This window comes from Varanus komodoensis, unplaced genomic scaffold, assembly GCF_004798865.1.
Source record: "Varanus komodoensis strain SLA01 unplaced genomic scaffold, ASM479886v1 scaffold17, whole genome shotgun sequence".
NCBI lineage: Eukaryota > Metazoa > Chordata > Lepidosauria > Squamata > Varanidae > Varanus > Varanus komodoensis.
Window position 1 is genome coordinate 17,868,453 of NW_025335505.1, and position 8,962 is coordinate 17,877,414.

Genomic DNA, 8,962 nt, shown 5'->3' on the forward strand with positions numbered 1-8,962 from the left:
TAATAATAATAATAATAATAATAATAATAATAATAATAATAATAATATTTGTGTCTTGTGTGCAAAGCATAAAAATGTTTTAATAAATAAATAAAGCTTTGATAGTAACTTTGCAACTATATATTTTGAAAGTATATTTTAGCATATACTTCAGTTTTTCTACCATACCTCAAACACTCCCCACTACACATGCTGTTTTTAACACAACAAGAATCCTATAAAGCTTTTGAAGTGTTTTGTAACTTTTTGCTTGAACTAACAGTGTTATGTTATTATTTTGCCAGTGTTTTGAATTCTTCATTTTTAATTCTATTACAGACCAATTAATTTGATAGCTTTATTACTCTGCTTTTTAATTTTAATATTATGAATGGTCTCCCCAAAGTCCATTTCTCTTGCAAGTTCAATAGGAAAAATGGATGGGTGGCTGAAGGATTCTTGCCTTGGGTACATGCATGTGTGAACTAGATGAGTTCATGGACGTTGGACCTGCAAACCCTATCAGCATTACAGGCTGCCATGGTTTTTGGGGTCAGTGGCCCTGATTTTTATGAAGCTTTATCCCTTCCACTAGCTGCCCTTTCCACCTGCCTATGCACAAGGAACTCTGGCACTGGTAGACCATGTCACATAAACAAGTGCAAATCTCTGCCGCTTAAAATACTAATCCTAATTTAACTGCACACTGGTAAATTCACTATTCTAGTGAAAGGCCTGAGAGACCAACTCACAGAATATCCCTTGTTCTGCTCTAACATATCTCTGCCCGGCTCCAGCAAAACTCACAGGAACTGGAAAAAGAGGTGCAGAGACACAGGGAAATCAATAGTTTTCCATAAATATTCTCAAGCACCATCTGCAATTTGTTTAGCCTCAGCTTTTTCTTCATGGTAAAGAGTTTGCTTCATCTTTGGGCAAAATTACACACATTACATTTATTGCATGGCATGCAGTTTCGGCTTCTCTTTAATTTCTACAGCTGCTGCAGGCACACTTTAGGGGGAGACCACCGTGCATGCAGAGAGGAGCACTTCTGAACTTCCCAGGCACTTTTCTTACTGGTGTAGTGACAGGAAACTAGGAGAAATTCCCACTGCTGCCAATAGAGACCTCCTATCACTTTTGGCAGGAGTGGACAACTTGTTGTGGTTGGGGATTGCATGTGGAGCCCCACAGGGGAGTAGGAGCTAGTGTCGGGACACACTGTCAACTCAAGCATTCCCAGTCCTACACTTTTGATTCTGCTGGGATCCAATTTTTCTGGGAACAGACTGCACAGGGATGGCTCTCCCAATGCCCCCAGTTTCCCAGAAGAACTGGGGTTCTGCAACTCTACCAAATGCCCGTTTGGTGGGTGCCTAATTCTTCTAGGAAAAATGGTACTCTGGGAGAGGCATTGCCATGTACCCAGAAGAACTGCTAGGTAGTGATGGCAGCAACAGAACAAACTCAATGGAGGTGGCAAGGGAATGGAAGGCAGTCAGGAAAATAGCCTCTGAGCACTGCATGAGGCCTGCAGACTGTGGTTGTCCATGCCTAGCTTTATAGTCATGGGGAAAGCATTTTGCATGGGAGTCACAGCTGGAGTGGGAAGGCCTAAACAGATTCTTCCACTGCACTGCAATCCCTGCCCCCCCGCTCCCCACACCAGCAGGCACCACTATCGTGTTTGTAGAAAGTAATGAAAATCAGAAGTCACAGCTGGATTCTCTGCATAAACAAACTGTCTTCTGGACCTTCGGTCATCCTGAAGGAGCACTCTGAGAACTTTTCTTTGAGATCATCCTGAACATGCCTTTAGGTTGCGCAGGCTGTGAGCTATATAGGTGCCTTCCACAGGGAAATTGGAGTCTGTCCTTTAAAATGAGCAGGCCTTGGTAAAGACCTCATCTTTGTCTCAGGAGAGGTATTTGAGCAGAGGTTTCTTTCCAGATATAAGCTGGGATGCATCACAGAGAGACTGGATATAATCTTCTGCTAATATGAAAGGAACTGAAGCATTAGTAGAAGTATACTCTCAGGCTCAGGTATACCTTTGAAATGATATTTCAAATTCAAAGGTGGCATTCAGCAGAATGAAGCCTACTTTGTGACTTGGCAAAAGTGGGCAAATTAAGGACATGGAGTAGAAGCAAGAGGGCCACAATGAAGGCTGACATGAAGTCAGCAAGCAGGAGTCATGATGAAGTCAGCAAGCAGGAGGCCATAAGGTTAATAAGAAGGAAAAATGACTAGCAGTAAAAAGGGAGGAGTTAAAGAGATTGAAAGGAGGGGCAGGGAGCAGGAAAGGAAACAAGAAGAATGTATCATAAACTTATTCCATACAGACACATTTGAATTATCACTGCTGTATTAGTACACTAACATTGTGCACATGTTTTCCTTTTTTTTTGTCCCATGCATGGATGCCTTCTTTTCCTTGATCTTGGCATCATGTTTAAGGGTGGTTCATACAGTCCTTCATTTGTCCCTATGAGTAGTCCGGGTGTTCCATACAAATACACCTGTGAGGTTAAATTTGCTGTGTGAGTCAGACCATCAAGGATACAGGTACAAATCCTCCAATGGCAGTGACTAGAAAAGAGGTTTTTGTGTTCACAGGATTTGTTTCCCAGCTGTATCGATCATCACCTGGTTCATATGAATCTGAAGGATAACTTTTTACTTCTGATATATCATCCTGAGTGGGGATGATGGGGGTTGTAGACTGTACAGCCTTAGGCTGGGGAAGGCTGTGGTACATCAAAGGCTTCCTAGTCCAGGCGTGATGGTCCACATTTGGGCCTGACTTGTTGAACTCTGCCAGATGCTCACTCCCACAGAGTTGTAATACGTTTCACAAGCTCTTTGGGCAAAAAAAGAGGTTAATGGGATTGCCACTTGCTGTTGTTAGCAGTAAAGTGCAGTTATACTCCAATCAGAAACACAACTGTATAGAAATAAATCCTCTTGAAATCCACTCCCATGATAAAAATGGACCACGAAGGGTTTGAATGGCCTTTTATGACTTAAGATAGGGGTAGAGGATGTATGTAGTAAGATCATTAGGCATTTGTTATAGGTCAATAATTCTAAAAGCCATGAAGATGTGCAACTGAATGTGGATTGAGATGTAGGCTTGGGACCTGGGAATTAGTATTTAGCAGCTTGATGCCTCCAGCTTTCACCATTCCACTTTAAACATGATGTACAGTAGGACTCCTCAGAGGCAGGATGGAGAAGATGGGAGTTATGAAGGATTTCCCCATTCCCCTCAGAAGTACCCATGTGAATGATCTTGGCAAAGACAACGATCTTTTGACTCCTTAAAAATTAACCATTGATGGTGCCATGAGCTTTTGTATAAGAGGACCTGCACCAAGGTCTTGCACTTGGGACACAGGAATAAGTGTCACAGGTACAGGATGGGGGACACATGGCTGGAGAGCAGCACTTGTGGAAGGGCTCCCTGGGTATTTGTCTACAGCAGGCTGAACATGAGCCAGCAGTGCGATGCAGCAATTTAAGAGGCAAATTCCACCCTTGGATGTATAGCCAGAAGCGTGACTTCCAAATCTAGGGAGGTGTTGATACCACTCTACACAACTCTGGTGTGCCCTCAGCCGGAGTACAGTGTGCAGTTCTGGGCTCCACATTATAGGAGGGACATAGCTAATTTAGAATCAGTTCAGCACACGGTCACAAGAATGGTAGCCAAGTTGGGAGGGACGACATATGAGGAGAGATTGAGGGAGCTGGGTGCTTTGAGATAGGAAGGAGGAAACTCCAAGGGGATCTTTTAGTGGCATATAGGTATGTGAGGGGAATGTCACGTGGAGAAGGGCCATGATGTATTCTTCCCTGCAGTGGAGAGCAGGATGTGTTCCAGTGGGGCAAAACTCAAGGAACCAGGCTTCAGGTTGGATGTCAGGAAGTACTTCTTGATGGTTAGAACCCCTAGTATATGGATTGGACTTTCAGGGGAGGGGGGTTGAGGCCCCATCAGTGATGGTGTTCAAGGAAAGATTGGGCGACCACATGCAGAGCTGGCAGGAGCCAGAGATCAGACTAGATGGCATGGGAGGTCCCTTCTGACTTGCTTTGTTTCTATGTTTCGATCATTGTGCGCCAGTGAATGAGTTCCGCATGCCTGCCCACCCACACACACATCCAACAGGTGGGGGATTGTTTTTCAAGATGAGAGTTTTAAAAAATGAATGAACACACACTAAAGTCAGTGATAAAAATAATGCAGGAATGGGATTTGGGACTGGCTCTATCATGAGGCAGGGTGAGGCAGCTACCTCAGATGTTGGGGGACAGGTAACACTGGGGCCTGCTCCTTCTGAGTCACTTCCCCAGTGGTAGAAGGGCAGACCTTTTGCAGGCTGGCTGTCTCACTGAGTCACCTTCTCCCAGTGTATCACAGACAGCAGCACTCTGGGAAAAGCCTCTGCCCAGTCAAGCGATCGCCACTCCAGGTCACTCATCCTGCGCATTGCACTCCGCTCTGTCGCTGCTCTGGCCATGTGGCCCACAAGGTGCCATTGCTGCCGCATCACCACTTTGGCGCGAGCAAGCTGCAGCAACAGAGACTGAGGACTGGTCAGCAGTGGAGGACTGAATCGAGTGCGAAAGGGGCGCCCATCACCAGTGTCCAGATAGCTGCCAGTCCAATTGGCTTCAGGAAGTGGAACAGGTGTGAGTGTGCAAGGTGCGCCAACTTGTCTTTTGAAATATGGCACAGACCATCTTTGGTGCTTAGAGGGGCAGTGAGCAGGGGCACTTAATGGTTTGGTTTTCTGAGCAGAATTGAGGGCTGGACCAGTCTAGACCTACTCGGATTTTTTAAAAAGAAAATTCATATCAGAACACAGTTTCTGTAAGTACAACAGAAAGAAAGCCAGAAATGTACTTGAATGTCCTAATGCATCACGTAGTTGATTATACAGTCATAAGGGTAATAAATATTGTAACACCTTCTTCATTCATTGGTGGATTAACATAAAATGTCATGGTGGTTAGAAAACATGTCAGATATCCATTTTAAAGTATTTCTGACCTTCCACATTCGGCACAGCATATAGTTTTCGAAACAGCTCACTGCATCCGTGTTTCTGCATTAGCAGTACTTTGAATACTCTGTGACAAAGTGGGCATATATTCCCTAGCAAGATTTGCTCAGGGATAATGCTGATGGGGACAATTTCAATGGAGATTGAGGACACAATCATGTTAAACAGGGGAGAGGGAAAAATCCCTGCATACAGACTTCGGGCAACTCTTAATTGCTCTTAAGCAGCCAAAGAATGTTCAGTCAGAAGTGCAGCAATTGCCGTGCTGGGCACAACATAACTTGCCCACCATAAACGAGAACATGCTGATGCGCCTACGGAGCTACTTCCACCAGTACTGTGGCCAGCTGCAAAATATCTGGTGCTTGGATAGAAAGTAATAGAGGAGAAGGATTGGGGATCATTCTTTGAATGAAGATCTTGTTGTGTAGGTTACTACAGCTACATGGTCAGAAGCCTATCTATTGCATATTCAGAAGCAACGTTTCAAAGGAATTTTAACAGAGTGACGATTCACAAGCCTAAATTGGCCTGCAGAAAATGTGGGTTGGTCTGTAAACTTTGAACGTAGGGCATGAGTGCTCCATCATAACCTCGCTTTGAGACCCAACTCACCTTGACTTGTGCCACTTCTGTGTACAGTAAGGTATATGGTCGTTCAGTTGTGAGTTAGAAGCATTTTCCTAGCATAGGAAAAACCATGTAGAAAACATGTGCATGTCTACGTGTGAAGCAAAAGTGTCTACTTGCCAAAGGCTTATGAGCTCTGTACAGATCCATTCAGCTCAAATTCAGAAATACCAGTTTGGTCATATAAATTGAAGCCACACATCAGTTTCTAGGAAATTAATGGCAATGTTTAGTGGATTTCTTCCCTGGAAGCTAATGCAATCTACTCTACAGCAGACATCTAATATGATGTTATTTATTCCCATAGATCTGTTTGTTTTGTTTTCAATTTAGCAAGCCTTATGACACATTCCCAAAGGAGCCTTGTTGTACAATATGTTGCGCACAATAAGATATTCAGCCTAATTCACTCTTTGTTTTCTTTCAGTTCAGTTGCACGAGGGCACAAATATGTCTTTGTTATATCTCCTCCGATGACGGATGTTGCAGACAATTGCCATAGGGTTTAGGTGGAATGGGATCTTCGTTAGTTTAGAGCATCAGATTAATAGTGCTTCAATCCCTATTTGCACACATTACAGTCTGGCACTCATGCAACAGGGAAATATTTGTGATTTCCCACAATTTCCTTAGAACTTCTTATGTGTTTTTAATAAACGTCAGTTCAAAACATGTTTCTCCATTCTATATCTGATCTGTGAGACGTTTATAACATATTGTGTCATATCACAGTGATTTCTTTAGCTGTGAAAGCCAAGTACTCATAAATCCTGAATACAAGCACACACGCTGCACCATATTGAGATTGGAGCCTGATGCTTTTAAAGCATATGTTGAAATACATGTTAGCCCTTAAAGAAAACATCTTAGATTTTTAAAATGAATTTTCTTCTCACTCCTTTACCTCTTTAGGAAAGAATGTATGTTCTTAAAGTCAATGGATGCCCTTTTCACTTTGCATCTAAGCTTAAAACCCTCGTTTCTCTTTTTTTCTGTTAGAAAAATGTTTTTAGTTATTACTGTAAGTTTCTATTTGGAGAAAAGTTCCTGTTTCTGTTGTATCACAAGGTACAGAGCACAGAGGATTTGATGCCGTATGTCTGTGTGAGAAACAGAGAAAGGCAGGGAGAGAGGGAGATCAAATCGTGAAGATATGGGATAGCTTCACTAACCAAACAAACCCCCTTTTGTCAGTGGACACGAGATCTGATTGATCTTGTTGCAGTGGGCCATACATCAGAAACCAATGAAGTTGCACTAGCACAAAGCCAACTGGAAATCCCAATCAGGTCCATCATATTTCTAGTGTGGCAGCAGAATGAATGTTCCATCAGAGTGGTCAAAGTGGTTTAATTTCCACTTCAGTGAGATTTCAAAATGATTATCAAAATGCATCTGTAGAAATTTGCTTGGAGGAGAAAGCAAGCGAGTCACCTATCTATACATTTTTCAACACTTTTTCATTTGCTGCAGATGGAAAATGCAACTTTCATCCTAACAGTGCTATTCAGTTCTGTTAAAATATATTCAACATTGCCTCTTTATTACAAATAATCTATTACTTAAATAGCAAGCATTTATGGTTCACACGCAAGGAGACAAGACAGGAATGTTTGCAGGATTCCAGGGAATAATAAAAATGGGAACAGAAGGAAGGAAGGTTAGTTGTTTGTTGTTCTTCAAATGGTCATCTGTGTATTCACACATATTTTTTCTGCACCTGCATGGACTCTCTTGTTGGGAAGCTGAGATTGTTTTGGCAGGAAGCCCTCCTGCAACTTCAGGGTCAGTATATAGGAGAGGTTCCCACCCCTTCCTTCAGTTTGTGTGAGACTGATATTGTGGCCTTGGGATAGAAGGAGAATTCAGTAGACTGGCTTTGATTGGCCTTCGTCAAAATTGATCTTTTTCTAATAAATAATTGTGTTAGTATATAACCCCAAAGAGGGGATGGTGCGTGGGTTCTGTTAATGCATAGATGATCACTTGAAGATTGGTAGTTAATGTAAGCAGCCTGCCTTTCTTCTTTGTGGTCTCTCTGTATCACACATAGATTGCAAAAGAGAGATTATCATCCAGGAAACAAAGGATTTGAGAAAAGGGGCAGCCCAAGGAGATAGTCATCTTTGCTATGTGCTAGCATCCAAGTACCTGTGCCCTTGGTGGTATCTGATGAAGCCATTCCTACTTTTAAGATGGGATGACAACTGTCACCGAGATAAGCAGTCTGCTTGGACCCAAGGTGGAAAGGAAGAATGGCTGGGCCTGAAACACTTTCAGCAGTAGTTGCTGGTACAATCCCATCTTCCTCATGGTTGTCTGAGCCTTTTGGGACTGAGTCCATTCTGTTGTCAGTCTTTGCATTGAAGTGCCTATCGTAATTAAATGGCAGGTCTTTGATTCAAAAGCAGACTTCCTGCAGCAGACCAGCCAGGTGTAGTTAGGCTTGACTCCTCCAAGCATTGCCTTTGTACCACAGTTTGCCTGGTGGTGAGAGATGTATTGCTTCTGCTTGAAATACCCTAATGACCTTCCTTTGGCTCTCTGCTATGTGGTCACAAAAGGAGCAGATTTTGTCCCTGAGAAAGAGCTGGTAGCATCCCATGCTGGCTATTGGGAGTCCCAAGGCCAAAGAGGAGTAAATGCACAACATCAGATCCAGATGGCACCCTTCCCTGTCCATTGTATGGAGTGCTCACCATGAAACCTTCCCTGGGTTGACTCCACAATGACAGAATCTGACCAAGAGTGCTGGAACAGGAAGGCCACATCTTTCTCTTGCACCCTATACATATTTTTCTGCCCCTTTGACATCAATGTCATGGATAATGGTGCCTTCTGTGACTATTGCACCACCTGTAGCAGAGTTGTCAGGAGTTGTAACCATTGGTGTTGAGTCCTCCAGACTGTGTGAAAGATGAGGTCTTCACTCTCTATGTTTGCTCTTGGGTATCCAGTCCAAGAGATTGGGTCATTCTCACAACTTGTTCAGAGAAATGTTCCATGAAGAAGAGACAGAAGGAGCTATTGATGAGCAGGAAGATGAGACAGAAGGGTTGTTTTCATTGGTGGAAGGAGAAGATGGTGGTTGTGGTCTGGAATGCATACAGACAGGAAAGGATGATCAGCATAGTAGCTTGGATGAAGCAGATGCATGGTCTAGAGGTCTCCAAAGCCTTGTAGGCTGAGAAGATGGCTCTTGTGGTCTTGGCAGTGGAGGTGGAGGCATTCAGAACAAAGGGTCTGTGCAGATATCCCCCTGTCTTCCAAAGTGGGGC